General features: G+C 49.8%; 41 non-coding genes across 41 annotated transcripts; all 41 read right to left on the minus strand.

The window, feature by feature from the left end:
• Positions 1-357: 357 nt before the first annotated feature.
• Trnas-uga (transfer RNA serine (anticodon UGA)) lies at positions 358-439 on the minus strand. Its single transcript has one exon. It is a non-coding gene; the product is annotated as a tRNA-Ser (tRNA).
• A 694-nt stretch (positions 440-1,133) lies between these two features.
• Positions 1,134-1,215, minus strand: Trnas-cga (transfer RNA serine (anticodon CGA)). The gene has a single exon. It is a non-coding gene; the product is annotated as a tRNA-Ser (tRNA).
• A 138-nt stretch (positions 1,216-1,353) lies between these two features.
• Positions 1,354-1,426, minus strand: Trnak-uuu (transfer RNA lysine (anticodon UUU)). The gene has a single exon. It is a non-coding gene; the product is annotated as a tRNA-Lys (tRNA).
• A 539-nt stretch (positions 1,427-1,965) lies between these two features.
• Trnaf-gaa (transfer RNA phenylalanine (anticodon GAA)) lies at positions 1,966-2,038 on the minus strand. The gene has a single exon. It is a non-coding gene; the product is annotated as a tRNA-Phe (tRNA).
• Positions 2,039-2,649: 611 nt separating this feature from the next.
• On the minus strand, positions 2,650-2,731 carry Trnas-uga (transfer RNA serine (anticodon UGA)). Its single transcript has one exon. It is a non-coding gene; the product is annotated as a tRNA-Ser (tRNA).
• A 694-nt stretch (positions 2,732-3,425) lies between these two features.
• On the minus strand, positions 3,426-3,507 carry Trnas-cga (transfer RNA serine (anticodon CGA)). Its single transcript has one exon. It is a non-coding gene; the product is annotated as a tRNA-Ser (tRNA).
• A 138-nt stretch (positions 3,508-3,645) lies between these two features.
• On the minus strand, positions 3,646-3,718 carry Trnak-uuu (transfer RNA lysine (anticodon UUU)). The gene has a single exon. It is a non-coding gene; the product is annotated as a tRNA-Lys (tRNA).
• Positions 3,719-4,257: 539 nt separating this feature from the next.
• Positions 4,258-4,330, minus strand: Trnaf-gaa (transfer RNA phenylalanine (anticodon GAA)). Its single transcript has one exon. It is a non-coding gene; the product is annotated as a tRNA-Phe (tRNA).
• Positions 4,331-4,941: 611 nt separating this feature from the next.
• Trnas-uga (transfer RNA serine (anticodon UGA)) lies at positions 4,942-5,023 on the minus strand. The gene has a single exon. It is a non-coding gene; the product is annotated as a tRNA-Ser (tRNA).
• Positions 5,024-5,717: 694 nt separating this feature from the next.
• Positions 5,718-5,799, minus strand: Trnas-cga (transfer RNA serine (anticodon CGA)). The gene has a single exon. It is a non-coding gene; the product is annotated as a tRNA-Ser (tRNA).
• Positions 5,800-5,937: 138 nt separating this feature from the next.
• On the minus strand, positions 5,938-6,010 carry Trnak-uuu (transfer RNA lysine (anticodon UUU)). The gene has a single exon. It is a non-coding gene; the product is annotated as a tRNA-Lys (tRNA).
• Positions 6,011-6,549: 539 nt separating this feature from the next.
• Positions 6,550-6,622, minus strand: Trnaf-gaa (transfer RNA phenylalanine (anticodon GAA)). The gene has a single exon. It is a non-coding gene; the product is annotated as a tRNA-Phe (tRNA).
• A 611-nt stretch (positions 6,623-7,233) lies between these two features.
• Positions 7,234-7,315, minus strand: Trnas-uga (transfer RNA serine (anticodon UGA)). The gene has a single exon. It is a non-coding gene; the product is annotated as a tRNA-Ser (tRNA).
• A 694-nt stretch (positions 7,316-8,009) lies between these two features.
• On the minus strand, positions 8,010-8,091 carry Trnas-cga (transfer RNA serine (anticodon CGA)). Its single transcript has one exon. It is a non-coding gene; the product is annotated as a tRNA-Ser (tRNA).
• Positions 8,092-8,229: 138 nt separating this feature from the next.
• Trnak-uuu (transfer RNA lysine (anticodon UUU)) lies at positions 8,230-8,302 on the minus strand. Its single transcript has one exon. It is a non-coding gene; the product is annotated as a tRNA-Lys (tRNA).
• A 539-nt stretch (positions 8,303-8,841) lies between these two features.
• Trnaf-gaa (transfer RNA phenylalanine (anticodon GAA)) lies at positions 8,842-8,914 on the minus strand. The gene has a single exon. It is a non-coding gene; the product is annotated as a tRNA-Phe (tRNA).
• A 611-nt stretch (positions 8,915-9,525) lies between these two features.
• Positions 9,526-9,607, minus strand: Trnas-uga (transfer RNA serine (anticodon UGA)). The gene has a single exon. It is a non-coding gene; the product is annotated as a tRNA-Ser (tRNA).
• Positions 9,608-10,301: 694 nt separating this feature from the next.
• Positions 10,302-10,383, minus strand: Trnas-cga (transfer RNA serine (anticodon CGA)). Its single transcript has one exon. It is a non-coding gene; the product is annotated as a tRNA-Ser (tRNA).
• A 138-nt stretch (positions 10,384-10,521) lies between these two features.
• Trnak-uuu (transfer RNA lysine (anticodon UUU)) lies at positions 10,522-10,594 on the minus strand. The gene has a single exon. It is a non-coding gene; the product is annotated as a tRNA-Lys (tRNA).
• A 539-nt stretch (positions 10,595-11,133) lies between these two features.
• Trnaf-gaa (transfer RNA phenylalanine (anticodon GAA)) lies at positions 11,134-11,206 on the minus strand. The gene has a single exon. It is a non-coding gene; the product is annotated as a tRNA-Phe (tRNA).
• A 611-nt stretch (positions 11,207-11,817) lies between these two features.
• Positions 11,818-11,899, minus strand: Trnas-uga (transfer RNA serine (anticodon UGA)). Its single transcript has one exon. It is a non-coding gene; the product is annotated as a tRNA-Ser (tRNA).
• A 694-nt stretch (positions 11,900-12,593) lies between these two features.
• Trnas-cga (transfer RNA serine (anticodon CGA)) lies at positions 12,594-12,675 on the minus strand. The gene has a single exon. It is a non-coding gene; the product is annotated as a tRNA-Ser (tRNA).
• A 138-nt stretch (positions 12,676-12,813) lies between these two features.
• Positions 12,814-12,886, minus strand: Trnak-uuu (transfer RNA lysine (anticodon UUU)). Its single transcript has one exon. It is a non-coding gene; the product is annotated as a tRNA-Lys (tRNA).
• Positions 12,887-13,425: 539 nt separating this feature from the next.
• Positions 13,426-13,498, minus strand: Trnaf-gaa (transfer RNA phenylalanine (anticodon GAA)). The gene has a single exon. It is a non-coding gene; the product is annotated as a tRNA-Phe (tRNA).
• Positions 13,499-14,109: 611 nt separating this feature from the next.
• Trnas-uga (transfer RNA serine (anticodon UGA)) lies at positions 14,110-14,191 on the minus strand. Its single transcript has one exon. It is a non-coding gene; the product is annotated as a tRNA-Ser (tRNA).
• Positions 14,192-14,885: 694 nt separating this feature from the next.
• On the minus strand, positions 14,886-14,967 carry Trnas-cga (transfer RNA serine (anticodon CGA)). Its single transcript has one exon. It is a non-coding gene; the product is annotated as a tRNA-Ser (tRNA).
• Positions 14,968-15,105: 138 nt separating this feature from the next.
• On the minus strand, positions 15,106-15,178 carry Trnak-uuu (transfer RNA lysine (anticodon UUU)). The gene has a single exon. It is a non-coding gene; the product is annotated as a tRNA-Lys (tRNA).
• Positions 15,179-15,717: 539 nt separating this feature from the next.
• On the minus strand, positions 15,718-15,790 carry Trnaf-gaa (transfer RNA phenylalanine (anticodon GAA)). Its single transcript has one exon. It is a non-coding gene; the product is annotated as a tRNA-Phe (tRNA).
• Positions 15,791-16,401: 611 nt separating this feature from the next.
• Positions 16,402-16,483, minus strand: Trnas-uga (transfer RNA serine (anticodon UGA)). Its single transcript has one exon. It is a non-coding gene; the product is annotated as a tRNA-Ser (tRNA).
• A 694-nt stretch (positions 16,484-17,177) lies between these two features.
• Trnas-cga (transfer RNA serine (anticodon CGA)) lies at positions 17,178-17,259 on the minus strand. Its single transcript has one exon. It is a non-coding gene; the product is annotated as a tRNA-Ser (tRNA).
• A 138-nt stretch (positions 17,260-17,397) lies between these two features.
• On the minus strand, positions 17,398-17,470 carry Trnak-uuu (transfer RNA lysine (anticodon UUU)). Its single transcript has one exon. It is a non-coding gene; the product is annotated as a tRNA-Lys (tRNA).
• A 539-nt stretch (positions 17,471-18,009) lies between these two features.
• Positions 18,010-18,082, minus strand: Trnaf-gaa (transfer RNA phenylalanine (anticodon GAA)). Its single transcript has one exon. It is a non-coding gene; the product is annotated as a tRNA-Phe (tRNA).
• Positions 18,083-18,693: 611 nt separating this feature from the next.
• Positions 18,694-18,775, minus strand: Trnas-uga (transfer RNA serine (anticodon UGA)). Its single transcript has one exon. It is a non-coding gene; the product is annotated as a tRNA-Ser (tRNA).
• A 694-nt stretch (positions 18,776-19,469) lies between these two features.
• Trnas-cga (transfer RNA serine (anticodon CGA)) lies at positions 19,470-19,551 on the minus strand. Its single transcript has one exon. It is a non-coding gene; the product is annotated as a tRNA-Ser (tRNA).
• A 138-nt stretch (positions 19,552-19,689) lies between these two features.
• Positions 19,690-19,762, minus strand: Trnak-uuu (transfer RNA lysine (anticodon UUU)). The gene has a single exon. It is a non-coding gene; the product is annotated as a tRNA-Lys (tRNA).
• Positions 19,763-20,301: 539 nt separating this feature from the next.
• Trnaf-gaa (transfer RNA phenylalanine (anticodon GAA)) lies at positions 20,302-20,374 on the minus strand. Its single transcript has one exon. It is a non-coding gene; the product is annotated as a tRNA-Phe (tRNA).
• Positions 20,375-20,985: 611 nt separating this feature from the next.
• Positions 20,986-21,067, minus strand: Trnas-uga (transfer RNA serine (anticodon UGA)). Its single transcript has one exon. It is a non-coding gene; the product is annotated as a tRNA-Ser (tRNA).
• Positions 21,068-21,761: 694 nt separating this feature from the next.
• Trnas-cga (transfer RNA serine (anticodon CGA)) lies at positions 21,762-21,843 on the minus strand. Its single transcript has one exon. It is a non-coding gene; the product is annotated as a tRNA-Ser (tRNA).
• A 138-nt stretch (positions 21,844-21,981) lies between these two features.
• Trnak-uuu (transfer RNA lysine (anticodon UUU)) lies at positions 21,982-22,054 on the minus strand. The gene has a single exon. It is a non-coding gene; the product is annotated as a tRNA-Lys (tRNA).
• A 539-nt stretch (positions 22,055-22,593) lies between these two features.
• Trnaf-gaa (transfer RNA phenylalanine (anticodon GAA)) lies at positions 22,594-22,666 on the minus strand. The gene has a single exon. It is a non-coding gene; the product is annotated as a tRNA-Phe (tRNA).
• A 611-nt stretch (positions 22,667-23,277) lies between these two features.
• Trnas-uga (transfer RNA serine (anticodon UGA)) lies at positions 23,278-23,359 on the minus strand. The gene has a single exon. It is a non-coding gene; the product is annotated as a tRNA-Ser (tRNA).
• Positions 23,360-24,069: the final 710 nt, after the last annotated feature.

The following is a 24,069-nucleotide window of genomic DNA, read 5'->3' on the forward strand; positions in this document are numbered from 1 at the left end:
GCAACTCGTGTGCAGAGAACGAGACACAAGAAGGAGTGAGCCTCTCCACCACATGAGAGGCAGTATCTAGCAGATACACACGGTAAAACATTCAACTTGCGATAGCTCATAAATTGCTACAGGTCATCGTCTGCAAGCTAAAATGGACACATCTCCACTGCCCAGTGAGGCACCACTTGTACTAACACCTGGTGGACGGCTGTGAGACGAGGAGATGAGCTGCGGCTTCTGGGCGCGACTGTAACGCTGCGCCCTGGATCAAATAACACTGCACATTGCTGGTGACCCACGTGTTTAGTAGTGACGCAACTGCTAGGATGCAGCTGAACGTCCGCCTTTTGAGAGCGAGAAAATTTGCGCAGTCGGCAGGACTCGAACCTACGCTCCCAGAGGGAATCTGATTTCAAGTCAGACGCCTTAACCACTCGGCCACGACTGCCGGTGGCGGAATCACCTCCCGACAAGTGAAACAGCCATCTTTAGAAGCAATCTGATGGCAGAAGACGGCGTGGCCTCGCTCTTTCCTGTAGGGTTTCCATTAGCCGTTAAGAAAGTGTATTAATTTCGCCTAGACAGGGACTTGAACCCAGGACCCTTTGGTTGAAAACCTAACGCTCTACCGACTCAGCTATGCGGGCCCACGCACGAGCATTATCGTACAGCTGCGTGGTGTGCGAGCGATTCGCATGTCGTAATTACTGGCTTATGGCTCCAATGGCGACTTCACCGACTTCCCACTGACGCACCGCTGACGCTAGTTTTCTGTCGTCTTAAAACGATGGACATACCTCCAAGCAGCTGCGAGATCTTAAGAAAAGAAACGCTGCACCACTGCTTTTGACGCACTCGAATGATTGAAATTGCGATTCTTAAAAAGAAAATGAAATGTCGGCTCTGTCCAACACTTTCGAGCACATCTGTGTACTCACGATCTCAGCGACTGCTTTCTGCAGTCCCAGCGTCAGTGCGAGGTGAACCGATAGGCACAGTAAGCAGCGGTCGTCGCGAAAACTCAGTATTCTTAAAACGGAAATTTTCGTCTTGTTGAGAATGGTGTCACTGGTTGCACCCGCATTCGCGCACGCATGTCACATGTGTGCGAAAATGTTTGCTCCTCTTTACGCAAAACCGCACGCAGCCGGTAGGATTCGAACCTACGCTCCCAGAGGGAATCTGATTTCGAGTCAGACGCCTTAACCACTCGGCCACGACTGCCGGTAGCGCGGTGCTCTCCCGACACATGCAACTGCTACCGTTTCAAGCACTGTGGTGTCAGGGAACGGCGTAGCTGCATTATTTTCCGTAGCGTTTCCACCGCTACCAGACGAATCGCTACCAAAGTATTAAAATTTCCGCCCGGACAGGGACTTGAACCCTGGACCCTTAGGTTAAAAGCCTAATGCTCTACCGACTGAGCTATCCGGGCTCACACGAGCCTGCAAAACCTCACACGATGCACAACTATACATTGACTCATGTCCTTTACTGTTGTGCAATCGCTGCATGGGGCCGTTACTAATAAAACGTCGCCTAAATGCTGTCTACAAACTTATCGCGCTAAGCTCGTAACACACTATCGAAGACTGCTGGCACACGATGCAACAACAAATTGCACCAGTTGTTACGTCTCATACGTTGGAGCAGAGAATTTACGTGTTTTGTCGACAATCACTGGGCAATTGGAAAATTCACAAGCATTTCGAATGCAATGTTTTCCACGTTTTCGCTCATTTCACGGTTCCGTTGAAGACGTTCTTCACCACCTGACACAGAAAAAAGAATGCAGTCGGTAGGATATTTTTAATTCTTATGCTTCTAAGGGAGTTAGTTGTCTAGTGAGTTCCTCTTATGGCATGCACTAGGCAACCACAACAGCTACAGGAGAGAGTCATTTTTGTTGCCAGCGGTAGTTGCATTATCACAAACGCAGGGTAATTCCGTTGGCGTCGCATCAAAACGAATACCTGCCGAAACCCGGGATCGAACCAGGGACCTTTAGATCTTCAGTCTAACACTCTCCCAACTGAGCTATTTCGGCCGACGTTGAAAGCTGACATTTGCATGTGTTCGTTAACCTCTGCCTCGTTGCCAATTTCACAGTCACCTTCGTCTGATAAGACACAGGGACGCTGAAAGGCGAGCAGCCGATGCAGTGAAGTTCCACACACATTTCTTCTGCTTCCGTCATCGTAACAGGCAAACATGTCGACTCGATTCGTGTAATATTGACTTCGCTGACTTGACGTGACGCCACGCTGACGCTAGAAAACCCGTGCTATATCGAAGCCAGGGGCAACTCGTGTGCAGAGAACGAGACACAAGAAGGAGTGAGCCTCTCCACCACATGAGAGGCAGTATCTAGCAGATACACACGGTAAAACATTCAACTTGCGATAGCTCATAAATTGCTACAGGTCATCGTCTGCAAGCTAAAATGGACACATCTCCACTGCCCAGTGAGGCACCACTTGTACTAACACCTGGTGGACGGCTGTGAGACGAGGAGATGAGCTGCGGCTTCTGGGCGCGACTGTAACGCTGCGCCCTGGATCAAATAACACTGCACATTGCTGGTGACCCACGTGTTTAGTAGTGACGCAACTGCTAGGATGCAGCTGAACGTCCGCCTTTTGAGAGCGAGAAAATTTGCGCAGTTGGCAGGACTCGAACCTACGCTCCCAGAGGGAATCTGATTTCAAGTCAGACGCCTTAACCACTCGGCCACGACTGCCGGTGGCGGAATCACCTCCCGACAAGTGAAACAGCCATCTTTAGAAGCAATCTGATGGCAGAAGACGGCGTGGCCTCGCTCTTTCCTGTAGGGTTTCCATTAGCCGTTAAGAAAGTGTATTAATTTCGCCTAGACAGGGACTTGAACCCAGGACCCTTTGGTTGAAAACCTAACGCTCTACCGACTCAGCTATGCGGGCCCACGCACGAGCATTATCGTACAGCTGCGTGGTGTGCGAGCGATTCGCATGTCGTAATTACTGGCTTATGGCTCCAATGGCGACTTCACCGACTTCCCACTGACGCACCGCTGACGCTAGTTTTCTGTCGTCTTAAAACGATGGACATACCTCCAAGCAGCTGCGAGATCTTAAGAAAAGAAACGCTGCACCACTGCTTTTGACGCACTCGAATGATTGAAATTGCGATTCTTAAAAAGAAAATGAAATGTCGGCTCTGTCCAACACTTTCGAGCACATCTGTGTACTCACGATCTCAGCGACTGCTTTCTGCAGTCCCAGCGTCAGTGCGAGGTGAACCGATAGGCACAGTAAGCAGCGGTCGTCGCGAAAACTCAGTATTCTTAAAACGGAAATTTTCGTCTTGTTGAGAATGGTGTCACTGGTTGCACCCGCATTCGCGCACGCATGTCACATGTGTGCGAAAATGTTTGCTCCTCTTTACGCAAAACCGCACGCAGCCGGTAGGATTCGAACCTACGCTCCCAGAGGGAATCTGATTTCGAGTCAGACGCCTTAACCACTCGGCCACGACTGCCGGTAGCGCGGTGCTCTCCCGACACATGCAACTGCTACCGTTTCAAGCACTGTGGTGTCAGGGAACGGCGTAGCTGCATTATTTTCCGTAGCGTTTCCACCGCTACCAGACGAATCGCTACCAAAGTATTAAAATTTCCGCCCGGACAGGGACTTGAACCCTGGACCCTTAGGTTAAAAGCCTAATGCTCTACCGACTGAGCTATCCGGGCTCACACGAGCCTGCAAAACCTCACACGATGCACAACTATACATTGACTCATGTCCTTTACTGTTGTGCAATCGCTGCATGGGGCCGTTACTAATAAAACGTCGCCTAAATGCTGTCTACAAACTTATCGCGCTAAGCTCGTAACACACTATCGAAGACTGCTGGCACACGATGCAACAACAAATTGCACCAGTTGTTACGTCTCATACGTTGGAGCAGAGAATTTACGTGTTTTGTCGACAATCACTGGGCAATTGGAAAATTCACAAGCATTTCGAATGCAATGTTTTCCACGTTTTCGCTCATTTCACGGTTCCGTTGAAGACGTTCTTCACCACCTGACACAGAAAAAAGAATGCAGTCGGTAGGATATTTTTAATTCTTATGCTTCTAAGGGAGTTAGTTGTCTAGTGAGTTCCTCTTATGGCATGCACTAGGCAACCACAACAGCTACAGGAGAGAGTCATTTTTGTTGCCAGCGGTAGTTGCATTATCACAAACGCAGGGTAATTCCGTTGGCGTCGCATCAAAACGAATACCTGCCGAAACCCGGGATCGAACCAGGGACCTTTAGATCTTCAGTCTAACACTCTCCCAACTGAGCTATTTCGGCCGACGTTGAAAGCTGACATTTGCATGTGTTCGTTAACCTCTGCCTCGTTGCCAATTTCACAGTCACCTTCGTCTGATAAGACACAGGGACGCTGAAAGGCGAGCAGCCGATGCAGTGAAGTTCCACACACATTTCTTCTGCTTCCGTCATCGTAACAGGCAAACATGTCGACTCGATTCGTGTAATATTGACTTCGCTGACTTGACGTGACGCCACGCTGACGCTAGAAAACCCGTGCTATATCGAAGCCAGGGGCAACTCGTGTGCAGAGAACGAGACACAAGAAGGAGTGAGCCTCTCCACCACATGAGAGGCAGTATCTAGCAGATACACACGGTAAAACATTCAACTTGCGATAGCTCATAAATTGCTACAGGTCATCGTCTGCAAGCTAAAATGGACACATCTCCACTGCCCAGTGAGGCACCACTTGTACTAACACCTGGTGGACGGCTGTGAGACGAGGAGATGAGCTGCGGCTTCTGGGCGCGACTGTAACGCTGCGCCCTGGATCAAATAACACTGCACATTGCTGGTGACCCACGTGTTTAGTAGTGACGCAACTGCTAGGATGCAGCTGAACGTCCGCCTTTTGAGAGCGAGAAAATTTGCGCAGTCGGCAGGACTCGAACCTACGCTCCCAGAGGGAATCTGATTTCAAGTCAGACGCCTTAACCACTCGGCCACGACTGCCGGTGGCGGAATCACCTCCCGACAAGTGAAACAGCCATCTTTAGAAGCAATCTGATGGCAGAAGACGGCGTGGCCTCGCTCTTTCCTGTAGGGTTTCCATTAGCCGTTAAGAAAGTGTATTAATTTCGCCTAGACAGGGACTTGAACCCAGGACCCTTTGGTTGAAAACCTAACGCTCTACCGACTCAGCTATGCGGGCCCACGCACGAGCATTATCGTACAGCTGCGTGGTGTGCGAGCGATTCGCATGTCGTAATTACTGGCTTATGGCTCCAATGGCGACTTCACCGACTTCCCACTGACGCACCGCTGACGCTAGTTTTCTGTCGTCTTAAAACGATGGACATACCTCCAAGCAGCTGCGAGATCTTAAGAAAAGAAACGCTGCACCACTGCTTTTGACGCACTCGAATGATTGAAATTGCGATTCTTAAAAAGAAAATGAAATGTCGGCTCTGTCCAACACTTTCGAGCACATCTGTGTACTCACGATCTCAGCGACTGCTTTCTGCAGTCCCAGCGTCAGTGCGAGGTGAACCGATAGGCACAGTAAGCAGCGGTCGTCGCGAAAACTCAGTATTCTTAAAACGGAAATTTTCGTCTTGTTGAGAATGGTGTCACTGGTTGCACCCGCATTCGCGCACGCATGTCACATGTGTGCGAAAATGTTTGCTCCTCTTTACGCAAAACCGCACGCAGCCGGTAGGATTCGAACCTACGCTCCCAGAGGGAATCTGATTTCGAGTCAGACGCCTTAACCACTCGGCCACGACTGCCGGTAGCGCGGTGCTCTCCCGACACATGCAACTGCTACCGTTTCAAGCACTGTGGTGTCAGGGAACGGCGTAGCTGCATTATTTTCCGTAGCGTTTCCACCGCTACCAGACGAATCGCTACCAAAGTATTAAAATTTCCGCCCGGACAGGGACTTGAACCCTGGACCCTTAGGTTAAAAGCCTAATGCTCTACCGACTGAGCTATCCGGGCTCACACGAGCCTGCAAAACCTCACACGATGCACAACTATACATTGACTCATGTCCTTTACTGTTGTGCAATCGCTGCATGGGGCCGTTACTAATAAAACGTCGCCTAAATGCTGTCTACAAACTTATCGCGCTAAGCTCGTAACACACTATCGAAGACTGCTGGCACACGATGCAACAACAAATTGCACCAGTTGTTACGTCTCATACGTTGGAGCAGAGAATTTACGTGTTTTGTCGACAATCACTGGGCAATTGGAAAATTCACAAGCATTTCGAATGCAATGTTTTCCACGTTTTCGCTCATTTCACGGTTCCGTTGAAGACGTTCTTCACCACCTGACACAGAAAAAAGAATGCAGTCGGTAGGATATTTTTAATTCTTATGCTTCTAAGGGAGTTAGTTGTCTAGTGAGTTCCTCTTATGGCATGCACTAGGCAACCACAACAGCTACAGGAGAGAGTCATTTTTGTTGCCAGCGGTAGTTGCATTATCACAAACGCAGGGTAATTCCGTTGGCGTCGCATCAAAACGAATACCTGCCGAAACCCGGGATCGAACCAGGGACCTTTAGATCTTCAGTCTAACACTCTCCCAACTGAGCTATTTCGGCCGACGTTGAAAGCTGACATTTGCATGTGTTCGTTAACCTCTGCCTCGTTGCCAATTTCACAGTCACCTTCGTCTGATAAGACACAGGGACGCTGAAAGGCGAGCAGCCGATGCAGTGAAGTTCCACACACATTTCTTCTGCTTCCGTCATCGTAACAGGCAAACATGTCGACTCGATTCGTGTAATATTGACTTCGCTGACTTGACGTGACGCCACGCTGACGCTAGAAAACCCGTGCTATATCGAAGCCAGGGGCAACTCGTGTGCAGAGAACGAGACACAAGAAGGAGTGAGCCTCTCCACCACATGAGAGGCAGTATCTAGCAGATACACACGGTAAAACATTCAACTTGCGATAGCTCATAAATTGCTACAGGTCATCGTCTGCAAGCTAAAATGGACACATCTCCACTGCCCAGTGAGGCACCACTTGTACTAACACCTGGTGGACGGCTGTGAGACGAGGAGATGAGCTGCGGCTTCTGGGCGCGACTGTAACGCTGCGCCCTGGATCAAATAACACTGCACATTGCTGGTGACCCACGTGTTTAGTAGTGACGCAACTGCTAGGATGCAGCTGAACGTCCGCCTTTTGAGAGCGAGAAAATTTGCGCAGTCGGCAGGACTCGAACCTACGCTCCCAGAGGGAATCTGATTTCAAGTCAGACGCCTTAACCACTCGGCCACGACTGCCGGTGGCGGAATCACCTCCCGACAAGTGAAACAGCCATCTTTAGAAGCAATCTGATGGCAGAAGACGGCGTGGCCTCGCTCTTTCCTGTAGGGTTTCCATTAGCCGTTAAGAAAGTGTATTAATTTCGCCTAGACAGGGACTTGAACCCAGGACCCTTTGGTTGAAAACCTAACGCTCTACCGACTCAGCTATGCGGGCCCACGCACGAGCATTATCGTACAGTTGCGTGGTGTGCGAGCGATTCGCATGTCGTAATTACTGGCTTATGGCTCCAATGGCGACTTCACCGACTTCCCACTGACGCACCGCTGACGCTAGTTTTCTGTCGTCTTAAAACGATGGACATACCTCCAAGCAGCTGCGAGATCTTAAGAAAAGAAACGCTGCACCACTGCTTTTGACGCACTCGAATGATTGAAATTGCGATTCTTAAAAAGAAAATGAAATGTCGGCTCTGTCCAACACTTTCGAGCACATCTGTGTACTCACGATCTCAGCGACTGCTTTCTGCAGTCCCAGCGTCAGTGCGAGGTGAACCGATAGGCACAGTAAGCAGCGGTCGTCGCGAAAACTCAGTATTCTTAAAACGGAAATTTTCGTCTTGTTGAGAATGGTGTCACTGGTTGCACCCGCATTCGCGCACGCATGTCACATGTGTGCGAAAATGTTTGCTCCTCTTTACGCAAAACCGCACGCAGCCGGTAGGATTCGAACCTACGCTCCCAGAGGGAATCTGATTTCGAGTCAGACGCCTTAACCACTCGGCCACGACTGCCGGTAGCGCGGTGCTCTCCCGACACATGCAACTGCTACCGTTTCAAGCACTGTGGTGTCAGGGAACGGCGTAGCTGCATTATTTTCCGTAGCGTTTCCACCGCTACCAGACGAATCGCTACCAAAGTATTAAAATTTCCGCCCGGACAGGGACTTGAACCCTGGACCCTTAGGTTAAAAGCCTAATGCTCTACCGACTGAGCTATCCGGGCTCACACGAGCCTGCAAAACCTCACACGATGCACAACTATACATTGACTCATGTCCTTTACTGTTGTGCAATCGCTGCATGGGGCCGTTACTAATAAAACGTCGCCTAAATGCTGTCTACAAACTTATCGCGCTAAGCTCGTAACACACTATCGAAGACTGCTGGCACACGATGCAACAACAAATTGCACCAGTTGTTACGTCTCATACGTTGGAGCAGAGAATTTACGTGTTTTGTCGACAATCACTGGGCAATTGGAAAATTCACAAGCATTTCGAATGCAATGTTTTCCACGTTTTCGCTCATTTCACGGTTCCGTTGAAGACGTTCTTCACCACCTGACACAGAAAAAAGAATGCAGTCGGTAGGATATTTTTAATTCTTATGCTTCTAAGGGAGTTAGTTGTCTAGTGAGTTCCTCTTATGGCATGCACTAGGCAACCACAACAGCTACAGGAGAGAGTCATTTTTGTTGCCAGCGGTAGTTGCATTATCACAAACGCAGGGTAATTCCGTTGGCGTCGCATCAAAACGAATACCTGCCGAAACCCGGGATCGAACCAGGGACCTTTAGATCTTCAGTCTAACACTCTCCCAACTGAGCTATTTCGGCCGACGTTGAAAGCTGACATTTGCATGTGTTCGTTAACCTCTGCCTCGTTGCCAATTTCACAGTCACCTTCGTCTGATAAGACACAGGGACGCTGAAAGGCGAGCAGCCGATGCAGTGAAGTTCCACACACATTTCTTCTGCTTCCGTCATCGTAACAGGCAAACATGTCGACTCGATTCGTGTAATATTGACTTCGCTGACTTGACGTGACGCCACGCTGACGCTAGAAAACCCGTGCTATATCGAAGCCAGGGGCAACTCGTGTGCAGAGAACGAGACACAAGAAGGAGTGAGCCTCTCCACCACATGAGAGGCAGTATCTAGCAGATACACACGGTAAAACATTCAACTTGCGATAGCTCATAAATTGCTACAGGTCATCGTCTGCAAGCTAAAATGGACACATCTCCACTGCCCAGTGAGGCACCACTTGTACTAACACCTGGTGGACGGCTGTGAGACGAGGAGATGAGCTGCGGCTTCTGGGCGCGACTGTAACGCTGCGCCCTGGATCAAATAACACTGCACATTGCTGGTGACCCACGTGTTTAGTAGTGACGCAACTGCTAGGATGCAGCTGAACGTCCGCCTTTTGAGAGCGAGAAAATTTGCGCAGTCGGCAGGACTCGAACCTACGCTCCCAGAGGGAATCTGATTTCAAGTCAGACGCCTTAACCACTCGGCCACGACTGCCGGTGGCGGAATCACCTCCCGACAAGTGAAACAGCCATCTTTAGAAGCAATCTGATGGCAGAAGACGGCGTGGCCTCGCTCTTTCCTGTAGGGTTTCCATTAGCCGTTAAGAAAGTGTATTAATTTCGCCTAGACAGGGACTTGAACCCAGGACCCTTTGGTTGAAAACCTAACGCTCTACCGACTCAGCTATGCGGGCCCACGCACGAGCATTATCGTACAGCTGCGTGGTGTGCGAGCGATTCGCATGTCGTAATTACTGGCTTATGGCTCCAATGGCGACTTCACCGACTTCCCACTGACGCACCGCTGACGCTAGTTTTCTGTCGTCTTAAAACGATGGACATACCTCCAAGCAGCTGCGAGATCTTAAGAAAAGAAACGCTGCACCACTGCTTTTGACGCACTCGAATGATTGAAATTGCGATTCTTAAAAAGAAAATGAAATGTCGGCTCTGTCCAACACTTTCGAGCACATCTGTGTACTCACGATCTCAGCGACTGCTTTCTGCAGTCCCAGCGTCAGTGCGAGGTGAACCGATAGGCACAGTAAGCAGCGGTCGTCGCGAAAACTCAGTATTCTTAAAACGGAAATTTTCGTCTTGTTGAGAATGGTGTCACTGGTTGCACCCGCATTCGCGCACGCATGTCACATGTGTGCGAAAATGTTTGCTCCTCTTTACGCAAAACCGTACGCAGCCGGTAGGATTCGAACCTACGCTCCCAGAGGGAATCTGATTTCGAGTCAGACGCCTTAACCACTCGGCCACGACTGCCGGTAGCGCGGTGCTCTCCCGACACATGCAACTGCTACCGTTTCAAGCACTGTGGTGTCAGGGAACGGCGTAGCTGCATTATTTTCCGTAGCGTTTCCACCGCTACCAGACGAATCGCTACCAAAGTATTAAAATTTCCGCCCGGACAGGGACTTGAACCCTGGACCCTTAGGTTAAAAGCCTAATGCTCTACCGACTGAGCTATCCGGGCTCACACGAGCCTGCAAAACCTCACACGATGCACAACTATACATTGACTCATGTCCTTTACTGTTGTGCAATCGCTGCATGGGGCCGTTACTAATAAAACGTCGCCTAAATGCTGTCTACAAACTTATCGCGCTAAGCTCGTAACACACTATCGAAGACTGCTGGCACACGATGCAACAACAAATTGCACCAGTTGTTACGTCTCATACGTTGGAGCAGAGAATTTACGTGTTTTGTCGACAATCACTGGGCAATTGGAAAATTCACAAGCATTTCGAATGCAATGTTTTCCACGTTTTCGCTCATTTCACGGTTCCGTTGAAGACGTTCTTCACCACCTGACACAGAAAAAAGAATGCAGTCGGTAGGATATTTTTAATTCTTATGCTTCTAAGGGAGTTAGTTGTCTAGTGAGTTCCTCTTATGGCATGCACTAGGCAACCACAACAGCTACAGGAGAGAGTCATTTTTGTTGCCAGCGGTAGTTGCATTATCACAAACGCAGGGTAATTCCGTTGGCGTCGCATCAAAACGAATACCTGCCGAAACCCGGGATCGAACCAGGGACCTTTAGATCTTCAGTCTAACGCTCTCCCAACTGAGCTATTTCGGCCGACGTTGAAAGCTGACATTTGCATGTGTTCGTTAACCTCTGCCTCGTTGCCAATTTCACAGTCACCTTCGTCTGATAAGACACAGGGACGCTGAAAGGCGAGCAGCCGATGCAGTGAAGTTCCACACACATTTCTTCTGCTTCCGTCATCGTAACAGGCAAACATGTCGACTCGATTCGTGTAATATTGACTTCGCTGACTTGACGTGACGCCACGCTGACGCTAGAAAACCCGTGCTATATCGAAGCCAGGGGCAACTCGTGTGCAGAGAACGAGACACAAGAAGGAGTGAGCCTCTCCACCACATGAGAGGCAGTATCTAGCAGATACACACGGTAAAACATTCAACTTGCGATAGCTCATAAATTGCTACAGGTCATCGTCTGCAAGCTAAAATGGACACATCTCCACTGCCCAGTGAGGCACCACTTGTACTAACACCTGGTGGACGGCTGTGAGACGAGGAGATGAGCTGCGGCTTCTGGGCGCGACTGTAACGCTGCGCCCTGGATCAAATAACACTGCACATTGCTGGTGACCCACGTGTTTAGTAGTGACGCAACTGCTAGGATGCAGCTGAACGTCCGCCTTTTGAGAGCGAGAAAATTTGCGCAGTCGGCAGGACTCGAACCTACGCTCCCAGAGGGAATCTGATTTCAAGTCAGACGCCTTAACCACTCGGCCACGACTGCCGGTGGCGGAATCACCTCCCGACAAGTGAAACAGCCATCTTTAGAAGCAATCTGATGGCAGAAGACGGCGTGGCCTCGCTCTTTCCTGTAGGGTTTCCATTAGCCGTTAAGAAAGTGTATTAATTTCGCCTAGACAGGGACTTGAACCCAGGACCCTTTGGTTGAAAACCTAACGCTCTACCGACTCAGCTATGCGGGCCCACGCACGAGCATTATCGTACAGCTGCGTGGTGTGCGAGCGATTCGCATGTCGTAATTACTGGCTTATGGCTCCAATGGCGACTTCACCGACTTCCCACTGACGCACCGCTGACGCTAGTTTTCTGTCGTCTTAAAACGATGGACATACCTCCAAGCAGCTGCGAGATCTTAAGAAAAGAAACGCTGCACCACTGCTTTTGACGCACTCGAATGATTGAAATTGCGATTCTTAAAAAGAAAATGAAATGTCGGCTCTGTCCAACACTTTCGAGCACATCTGTGTACTCACGATCTCAGCGACTGCTTTCTGCAGTCCCAGCGTCAGTGCGAGGTGAACCGATAGGCACAGTAAGCAGCGGTCGTCGCGAAAACTCAGTATTCTTAAAACGGAAATTTTCGTCTTGTTGAGAATGGTGTCACTGGTTGCACCCGCATTCGCGCACGCATGTCACATGTGTGCGAAAATGTTTGCTCCTCTTTACGCAAAACCGCACGCAGCCGGTAGGATTCGAACCTACGCTCCCAGAGGGAATCTGATTTCGAGTCAGACGCCTTAACCACTCGGCCACGACTGCCGGTAGCGCGGTGCTCTCCCGACACATGCAACTGCTACCGTTTCAAGCACTGTGGTGTCAGGGAACGGCGTAGCTGCATTATTTTCCGTAGCGTTTCCACCGCTACCAGACGAATCGCTACCAAAGTATTAAAATTTCCGCCCGGACAGGGACTTGAACCCTGGACCCTTAGGTTAAAAGCCTAATGCTCTACCGACTGAGCTATCCGGGCTCACACGAGCCTGCAAAACCTCACACGATGCACAACTATACATTGACTCATGTCCTTTACTGTTGTGCAATCGCTGCATGGGGCCGTTACTAATAAAACGTCGCCTAAATGCTGTCTACAAACTTATCGCGCTAAGCTCGTAACACACTATCGAAGACTGCTGGCACACGATGCAACAACAAATTGCACCAGTTGTTACGTCTCATACGTTGGAGCAGAGAATTTACGTGTTTTGTCGACAATCACTGGGCAATTGGAAAATTCACAAGCATTTCGAATGCAATGTTTTCCACGTTTTCGCTCATTTCACGGTTCCGTTGAAGACGTTCTTCACCACCTGACACAGAAAAAAGAATGCAGTCGGTAGGATATTTTTAATTCTTATGCTTCTAAGGGAGTTAGTTGTCTAGTGAGTTCCTCTTATGGCATGCACTAGGCAACCACAACAGCTACAGGAGAGAGTCATTTTTGTTGCCAGCGGTAGTTGCATTATCACAAACGCAGGGTAATTCCGTTGGCGTCGCATCAAAACGAATACCTGCCGAAACCCGGGATCGAACCAGGGACCTTTAGATCTTCAGTCTAACGCTCTCCCAACTGAGCTATTTCGGCCGACGTTGAAAGCTGACATTTGCATGTGTTCGTTAACCTCTGCCTCGTTGCCAATTTCACAGTCACCTTCGTCTGATAAGACACAGGGACGCTGAAAGGCGAGCAGCCGATGCAGTGAAGTTCCACACACATTTCTTCTGCTTCCGTCATCGTAACAGGCAAACATGTCGACTCGATTCGTGTAATATTGACTTCGCTGACTTGACGTGACGCCACGCTGACGCTAGAAAACCCGTGCTATATCGAAGCCAGGGGCAACTCGTGTGCAGAGAACGAGACACAAGAAGGAGTGAGCCTCTCCACCACATGAGAGGCAGTATCTAGCAGATACACACGGTAAAACATTCAACTTGCGATAGCTCATAAATTGCTACAGGTCATCGTCTGCAAGCTAAAATGGACACATCTCCACTGCCCAGTGAGGCACCACTTGTACTAACACCTGGTGGACGGCTGTGAGACGAGGAGATGAGCTGCGGCTTCTGGGCGCGACTGTAACGCTGCGCCCTGGATCAAATAACACTGCACATTGCTGGTGACCCACGTGTTTAGTAGTGACGCAACTGCTAGGATGCAGCTGAACGTCCGCCTTTTGAGAGCGAGAAAATTTGCGCAGTCGGCAGGACTCGAACCTACGCTCCCAGAGGGAATCTGATTTCAAGTCAGACGCCTTAACCACTCGGCCACGACTGCCGGTGGCGGAATCACCTCCCGACAAGTGAAACAGCCATCTTTAGAAGCAATCTGATGGCAGAAGACGGCGTGGCCTCGCTCTTTCCTGTAGGGTTTCCATTAGCCGTTAAGAAAGTGTATTAATTTCGCCTAGACAGGGACTTGAACCCAGGACCCTTTGGTTGAAAACCTAACGCTCTACCGACTCAGCTATGCGGGCCCACGCACGAGCATTATCGTACAGCTGCGTGGTGTGCGAGCGATTCGCATGTCGTAATTACTGGCTTATGGCTCCAATGGCGACTTCACCGACTTCCCACTGACGCACCGCTGACGCTAGTTTTCTGTCGTCTTAAAACGATGGACATACCTCCAAGCAGCTGCGAGATCTTAAGAAAAGAAACGCTGCACCACTGCTTTTGACGCACTCGAATGATTGAAATTGCGATTCTTAAAAAGAAAATGAAATGTCGGCTCTGTCCAACACTTTCGAGCACATCTGTGTACTCACGATCTCAGCGACTGCTTTCTGCAGTCCCAGCGTCAGTGCGAGGTGAACCGATAGGCACAGTAAGCAGCGGTCGTCGCGAAAACTCAGTATTCTTAAAACGGAAATTTTCGTCTTGTTGAGAATGGTGTCACTGGTTGCACCCGCATTCGCGCACGCATGTCACATGTGTGCGAAAATGTTTGCTCCTCTTTACGCAAAACCGTACGCAGCCGGTAGGATTCGAACCTACGCTCCCAGAGGGAATCTGATTTCGAGTCAGACGCCTTAACCACTCGGCCACGACTGCCGGTAGCGCGGTGCTCTCCCGACACATGCAACTGCTACCGTTTCAAGCACTGTGGTGTCAGGGAACGGCGTAGCTGCATTATTTTCCGTAGCGTTTCCACCGCTACCAGACGAATCGCTACCAAAGTATTAAAATTTCCGCCCGGACAGGGACTTGAACCCTGGACCCTTAGGTTAAAAGCCTAATGCTCTACCGACTGAGCTATCCGGGCTCACACGAGCCTGCAAAACCTCACACGATGCACAACTATACATTGACTCATGTCCTTTACTGTTGTGCAATCGCTGCATGGGGCCGTTACTAATAAAACGTCGCCTAAATGCTGTCTACAAACTTATCGCGCTAAGCTCGTAACACACTATCGAAGACTGCTGGCACACGATGCAACAACAAATTGCACCAGTTGTTACGTCTCATACGTTGGAGCAGAGAATTTACGTGTTTTGTCGACAATCACTGGGCAATTGGAAAATTCACAAGCATTTCGAATGCAATGTTTTCCACGTTTTCGCTCATTTCACGGTTCCGTTGAAGACGTTCTTCACCACCTGACACAGAAAAAAGAATGCAGTCGGTAGGATATTTTTAATTCTTATGCTTCTAAGGGAGTTAGTTGTCTAGTGAGTTCCTCTTATGGCATGCACTAGGCAACCACAACAGCTACAGGAGAGAGTCATTTTTGTTGCCAGCGGTAGTTGCATTATCACAAACGCAGGGTAATTCCGTTGGCGTCGCATCAAAACGAATACCTGCCGAAACCCGGGATCGAACCAGGGACCTTTAGATCTTCAGTCTAACGCTCTCCCAACTGAGCTATTTCGGCCGACGTTGAAAGCTGACATTTGCATGTGTTCGTTAACCTCTGCCTCGTTGCCAATTTCACAGTCACCTTCGTCTGATAAGACACAGGGACGCTGAAAGGCGAGCAGCCGATGCAGTGAAGTTCCACACACATTTCTTCTGCTTCCGTCATCGTAACAGGCAAACATGTCGACTCGATTCGTGTAATATTGACTTCGCTGACTTGACGTGACGCCACGCTGACGCTAGAAAACCCGTGCTATATCGAAGCCAGGGGCAACTCGTGTGCAGAGAACGAGACACAAGAAGGAGTGAGCCTCTCCACCACATGAGAGGCAGTATCTAGCAGATACACACGGTAAAACATTCAACTTGCGATAGCTCATAAATTGCTACAGGTCATCGTCTGCAAGCTAAAATGGACACATCTCCACTGCCCAGTGAGGCACCACTTGTACTAACACCTGGTGGACGGCTGTGAGACGAGGAGATGAGCTGCGGCTTCTGGGCGCGACTGTAACGCTGCGCCCTGGATCAAATAACACTGCACATTGCTGGTGACCCACGTGTTTAGTAGTGACGCAACTGCTAGGATGCAGCTGAACGTCCGCCTTTTGAGAGCGAGAAAATTTGCGCAGTCGGCAGGACTCGAACCTACGCTCCCAGAGGGAATCTGATTTCAAGTCAGACGCCTTAACCACTCGGCCACGACTGCCGGTGGCGGAATCACCTCCCGACAAGTGAAACAGCCATCTTTAGAAGCAATCTGATGGCAGAAGACGGCGTGGCCTCGCTCTTTCCTGTAGGGTTTCCATTAGCCGTTAAGAAAGTGTATTAATTTCGCCTAGACAGGGACTTGAACCCAGGACCCTTTGGTTGAAAACCTAACGCTCTACCGACTCAGCTATGCGGGCCCACGCACGAGCATTATCGTACAGCTGCGTGGTGTGCGAGCGATTCGCATGTCGTAATTACTGGCTTATGGCTCCAATGGCGACTTCACCGACTTCCCACTGACGCACCGCTGACGCTAGTTTTCTGTCGTCTTAAAACGATGGACATACCTCCAAGCAGCTGCGAGATCTTAAGAAAAGAAACGCTGCACCACTGCTTTTGACGCACTCGAATGATTGAAATTGCGATTCTTAAAAAGAAAATGAAATGTCGGCTCTGTCCAACACTTTCGAGCACATCTGTGTACTCACGATCTCAGCGACTGCTTTCTGCAGTCCCAGCGTCAGTGCGAGGTGAACCGATAGGCACAGTAAGCAGCGGTCGTCGCGAAAACTCAGTATTCTTAAAACGGAAATTTTCGTCTTGTTGAGAATGGTGTCACTGGTTGCACCCGCATTCGCGCACGCATGTCACATGTGTGCGAAAATGTTTGCTCCTCTTTACGCAAAACCGCACGCAGCCGGTAGGATTCGAACCTACGCTCCCAGAGGGAATCTGATTTCGAGTCAGACGCCTTAACCACTCGGCCACGACTGCCGGTAGCGCGGTGCTCTCCCGACACATGCAACTGCTACCGTTTCAAGCACTGTGGTGTCAGGGAACGGCGTAGCTGCATTATTTTCCGTAGCGTTTCCACCGCTACCAGACGAATCGCTACCAAAGTATTAAAATTTCCGCCCGGACAGGGACTTGAACCCTGGACCCTTAGGTTAAAAGCCTAATGCTCTACCGACTGAGCTATCCGGGCTCACACGAGCCTGCAAAACCTCACACGATGCACAACTATACATTGACTCATGTCCTTTACTGTTGTGCAATCGCTGCATGGGGCCGTTACTAATAAAACGTCGCCTAAATGCTGTCTACAAACTTATCGCGCTAAGCTCGTAACACACTATCGAAGACTGCTGGCACACGATGCAACAACAAATTGCACCAGTTGTTACGTCTCATACGTTGGAGCAGAGAATTTACGTGTTTTGTCGACAATCACTGGGCAATTGGAAAATTCACAAGCATTTCGAATGCAATGTTTTCCACGTTTTCGCTCATTTCACGGTTCCGTTGAAGACGTTCTTCACCACCTGACACAGAAAAAAGAATGCAGTCGGTAGGATATTTTTAATTCTTATGCTTCTAAGGGAGTTAGTTGTCTAGTGAGTTCCTCTTATGGCATGCACTAGGCAACCACAACAGCTACAGGAGAGAGTCATTTTTGTTGCCAGCGGTAGTTGCATTATCACAAACGCAGGGTAATTCCGTTGGCGTCGCATCAAAACGAATACCTGCCGAAACCCGGGATCGAACCAGGGACCTTTAGATCTTCAGTCTAACACTCTCCCAACTGAGCTATTTCGGCCGACGTTGAAAGCTGACATTTGCATGTGTTCGTTAACCTCTGCCTCGTTGCCAATTTCACAGTCACCTTCGTCTGATAAGACACAGGGACGCTGAAAGGCGAGCAGCCGATGCAGTGAAGTTCCACACACATTTCTTCTGCTTCCGTCATCGTAACAGGCAAACATGTCGACTCGATTCGTGTAATATTGACTTCGCTGACTTGACGTGACGCCACGCTGACGCTAGAAAACCCGTGCTATATCGAAGCCAGGGGCAACTCGTGTGCAGAGAACGAGACACAAGAAGGAGTGAGCCTCTCCACCACATGAGAGGCAGTATCTAGCAGATACACACGGTAAAACATTCAACTTGCGATAGCTCATAAATTGCTACAGGTCATCGTCTGCAAGCTAAAATGGACACATCTCCACTGCCCAGTGAGGCACCACTTGTACTAACACCTGGTGGACGGCTGTGAGACGAGGAGATGAGCTGCGGCTTCTGGGCGCGACTGTAACGCTGCGCCCTGGATCAAATAACACTGCACATTGCTGGTGACCCACGTGTTTAGTAGTGACGCAACTGCTAGGATGCAGCTGAACGTCCGCCTTTTGAGAGCGAGAAAATTTGCGCAGTCGGCAGGACTCGAACCTACGCTCCCAGAGGGAATCTGATTTCAAGTCAGACGCCTTAACCACTCGGCCACGACTGCCGGTGGCGGAATCACCTCCCGACAAGTGAAACAGCCATCTTTAGAAGCAATCTGATGGCAGAAGACGGCGTGGCCTCGCTCTTTCCTGTAGGGTTTCCATTAGCCGTTAAGAAAGTGTATTAATTTCGCCTAGACAGGGACTTGAACCCAGGACCCTTTGGTTGAAAACCTAACGCTCTACCGACTCAGCTATGCGGGCCCACGCACGAGCATTATCGTACAGCTGCGTGGTGTGCGAGCGATTCGCATGTCGTAATTACTGGCTTATGGCTCCAATGGCGACTTCACCGACTTCCCACTGACGCACCGCTGACGCTAGTTTTCTGTCGTCTTAAAACGATGGACATACCTCCAAGCAGCTGCGAGATCTTAAGAAAAGAAACGCTGCACCACTGCTTTTGACGCACTCGAATGATTGAAATTGCGATTCTTAAAAAGAAAATGAAATGTCGGCTCTGTCCAACACTTTCGAGCACATCTGTGTACTCACGATCTCAGCGACTGCTTTCTGCAGTCCCAGCGTCAGTGCGAGGTGAACCGATAGGCACAGTAAGCAGCGGTCGTCGCGAAAACTCAGTATTCTTAAAACGGAAATTTTCGTCTTGTTGAGAATGGTGTCACTGGTTGCACCCGCATTCGCGCACGCATGTCACATGTGTGCGAAAATGTTTGCTCCTCTTTACGCAAAACCGTACGCAGCCGGTAGGATTCGAACCTACGCTCCCAGAGGGAATCTGATTTCGAGTCAGACGCCTTAACCACTCGGCCACGACTGCCGGTAGCGCGGTGCTCTCCCGACACATGCAACTGCTACCGTTTCAAGCACTGTGGTGTCAGGGAACGGCGTAGCTGCATTATTTTCCGTAGCGTTTCCACCGCTACCAGACGAATCGCTACCAAAGTATTAAAATTTCCGCCCGGACAGGGACTTGAACCCTGGACCCTTAGGTTAAAAGCCTAATGCTCTACCGACTGAGCTATCCGGGCTCACACGAGCCTGCAAAACCTCACACGATGCACAACTATACATTGACTCATGTCCTTTACTGTTGTGCAATCGCTGCATGGGGCCGTTACTAATAAAACGTCGCCTAAATGCTGTCTACAAACTTATCGCGCTAAGCTCGTAACACACTATCGAAGACTGCTGGCACACGATGCAACAACAAATTGCACCAGTTGTTACGTCTCATACGTTGGAGCAGAGAATTTACGTGTTTTGTCGACAATCACTGGGCAATTGGAAAATTCACAAGCATTTCGAATGCAATGTTTTCCACGTTTTCGCTCATTTCACGGTTCCGTTGAAGACGTTCTTCACCACCTGACACAGAAAAAAGAATGCAGTCGGTAGGATATTTTTAATTCTTATGCTTCTAAGGGAGTTAGTTGTCTAGTGAGTTCCTCTTATGGCATGCACTAGGCAACCACAACAGCTACAGGAGAGAGTCATTTTTGTTGCCAGCGGTAGTTGCATTATCACAAACGCAGGGTAATTCCGTTGGCGTCGCATCAAAACGAATACCTGCCGAAACCCGGGATCGAACCAGGGACCTTTAGATCTTCAGTCTAACGCTCTCCCAACTGAGCTATTTCGGCCGACGTTGAAAGCTGACATTTGCATGTGTTCGTTAACCTCTGCCTCGTTGCCAATTTCACAGTCACCTTCGTCTGATAAGACACAGGGACGCTGAAAGGCGAGCAGCCGATGCAGTGAAGTTCCACACACATTTCTTCTGCTTCCGTCATCGTAACAGGCAAACATGTCGACTCGATTCGTGTAATATTGACTTCGCTGACTTGACGTGACGCCACGCTGACGCTAGAAAACCCGTGCTATATCGAAGCCAGGGGCAACTCGTGTGCAGAGAACGAGACACAAGAAGGAGTGAGCCTCTCCACCACATGAGAGGCAGTATCTAGCAGATACACACGGTAAAACATTCAACTTGCGATAGCTCATAAATTGCTACAGGTCATCGTCTGCAAGCTAAAATGGACACATCTCCACTGCCCAGTGAGGCACCACTTGTACTAACACCTGGTGGACGGCTGTGAGACGAGGAGATGAGCTGCGGCTTCTGGGCGCGACTGTAACGCTGCGCCCTGGATCAAATAACACTGCACATTGCTGGTGACCCACGTGTTTAGTAGTGACGCAACTGCTAGGATGCAGCTGAACGTCCGCCTTTTGAGAGCGAGAAAATTTGCGCAGTCGGCAGGACTCGAACCTACGCTCCCAGAGGGAATCTGATTTCAAGTCAGACGCCTTAACCACTCGGCCACGACTGCCGGTGGCGGAATCACCTCCCGACAAGTGAAACAGCCATCTTTAGAAGCAATCTGATGGCAGAAGACGGCGTGGCCTCGCTCTTTCCTGTAGGGTTTCCATTAGCCGTTAAGAAAGTGTATTAATTTCGCCTAGACAGGGACTTGAACCCAGGACCCTTTGGTTGAAAACCTAACGCTCTACCGACTCAGCTATGCGGGCCCACGCACGAGCATTATCGTACAGCTGCGTGGTGTGCGAGCGATTCGCATGTCGTAATTACTGGCTTATGGCTCCAATGGCGACTTCACCGACTTCCCACTGACGCACCGCTGACGCTAGTTTTCTGTCGTCTTAAAACGATGGACATACCTCCAAGCAGCTGCGAGATCTTAAGAAAAGAAACGCTGCACCACTGCTTTTGACGCACTCGAATGATTGAAATTGCGATTCTTAAAAAGAAAATGAAATGTCGGCTCTGTCCAACACTTTCGAGCACATCTGTGTACTCACGATCTCAGCGACTGCTTTCTGCAGTCCCAGCGTCAGTGCGAGGTGAACCGATAGGCACAGTAAGCAGCGGTCGTCGCGAAAACTCAGTATTCTTAAAACGGAAATTTTCGTCTTGTTGAGAATGGTGTCACTGGTTGCACCCGCATTCGCGCACGCATGTCACATGTGTGCGAAAATGTTTGCTCCTCTTTACGCAAAACCGCACGCAGCCGGTAGGATTCGAACCTACGCTCCCAGAGGGAATCTGATTTCGAGTCAGACGCCTTAACCACTCGGCCACGACTGCCGGTAGCGCGGTGCTCTCCCGACACATGCAACTGCTACCGTTTCAAGCACTGTGGTGTCAGGGAACGGCGTAGCTGCATTATTTTCCGTAGCGTTTCCACCGCTACCAGACGAATCGCTACCAAAGTATTAAAATTTCCGCCCGGACAGGGACTTGAACCCTGGACCCTTAGGTTAAAAGCCTAATGCTCTACCGACTGAGCTATCCGGGCTCACACGAGCCTGCAAAACCTCACACGATGCACAACTATACATTGACTCATGTCCTTTACTGTTGTGCAATCGCTGCATGGGGCCGTTACTAATAAAACGTCGCCTAAATGCTGTCTACAAACTTATCGCGCTAAGCTCGTAACACACTATCGAAGACTGCTGGCACACGATGCAACAACAAATTGCACCAGTTGTTACGTCTCATACGTTGGAGCAGAGAATTTACGTGTTTTGTCGACAATCACTGGGCAATTGGAAAATTCACAAGCATTTCGAATGCAATGTTTTCCACGTTTTCGCTCATTTCACGGTTCCGTTGAAGACGTTCTTCACCACCTGACACAGAAAAAAGAATGCAGTCGGTAGGATATTTTTAATTCTTATGCTTCTAAGGGAGTTAGTTGTCTAGTGAGTTCCTCTTATGGCATGCACTAGGCAACCACAACAGCTACAGGAGAGAGTCATTTTTGTTGCCAGCGGTAGTTGCATTATCACAAACGCAGGGTAATTCCGTTGGCGTCGCATCAAAACGAATACCTGCCGAAACCCGGGATCGAACCAGGGACCTTTAGATCTTCAGTCTAACGCTCTCCCAACTGAGCTATTTCGGCCGACGTTGAAAGCTGACATTTGCATGTGTTCGTTAACCTCTGCCTCGTTGCCAATTTCACAGTCACCTTCGTCTGATAAGACACAGGGACGCTGAAAGGCGAGCAGCCGATGCAGTGAAGTTCCACACACATTTCTTCTGCTTCCGTCATCGTAACAGGCAAACATGTCGACTCGATTCGTGTAATATTGACTTCGCTGACTTGACGTGACGCCACGCTGACGCTAGAAAACCCGTGCTATATCGAAGCCAGGGGCAACTCGTGTGCAGAGAACGAGACACAAGAAGGAGTGAGCCTCTCCACCACATGAGAGGCAGTATCTAGCAGATACACACGGTAAAACATTCAACTTGCGATAGCTCATAAATTGCTACAGGTCATCGTCTGCAAGCTAAAATGGACACATCTCCACTGCCCAGTGAGGCACCACTTGTACTAACACCTGGTGGACGGCTGTGAGACGAGGAGATGAGCTGCGGCTTCTGGGCGCGACTGTAACGCTGCGCCCTGGATCAAATAACACTGCACATTGCTGGTGACCCACGTGTTTAGTAGTGACGCAACTGCTAGGATGCAGCTGAACGTCCGCCTTTTGAGAGCGAGAAAATTTGCGCAGTCGGCAGGACTCGAACCTACGCTCCCAGAGGGAATCTGATTTCAAGTCAGACGCCTTAACCACTCGGCCACGACTGCCGGTGGCGGAATCACCTCCCGACAAGTGAAACAGCCATCTTTAGAAGCAATCTGATGGCAGAAGACGGCGTGGCCTCGCTCTTTCCTGTAGGGTTTCCATTAGCCGTTAAGAAAGTGTATTAATTTCGCCTAGACAGGGACTTGAACCCAGGACCCTTTGGTTGAAAACCTAACGCTCTACCGACTCAGCTATGCGGGCCCACGCACGAGCATTATCGTACAGCTGCGTGGTGTGCGAGCGATTCGCATGTCGTAATTACTGGCTTATGGCTCCAATGGCGACTTCACCGACTTCCCACTGACGCACCGCTGACGCTAGTTTTCTGTCGTCTTAAAACGATGGACATACCTCCAAGCAGCTGCGAGATCTTAAGAAAAGAAACGCTGCACCACTGCTTTTGACGCACTCGAATGATTGAAATTGCGATTCTTAAAAAGAAAATGAAATGTCGGCTCTGTCCAACACTTTCGAGCACATCTGTGTACTCACGATCTCAGCGACTGCTTTCTGCAGTCCCAGCGTCAGTGCGAGGTGAACCGATAGGCACAGTAAGCAGCGGTCGTCGCGAAAACTCAGTATTCTTAAAACGGAAATTTTCGTCTTGTTGAGAATGGTGTCACTGGTTGCACCCGCATTCGCGCACGCATGTCACATGTGTGCGAAAATGTTTGCTCCTCTTTACGCAAAACCGCACGCAGCCGGTAGGATT

The sequence above is a fragment of the Schistocerca cancellata genome, chromosome 3 (assembly GCF_023864275.1).
Source record: "Schistocerca cancellata isolate TAMUIC-IGC-003103 chromosome 3, iqSchCanc2.1, whole genome shotgun sequence".
Taxonomy (NCBI): domain Eukaryota; kingdom Metazoa; phylum Arthropoda; class Insecta; order Orthoptera; family Acrididae; genus Schistocerca; species Schistocerca cancellata.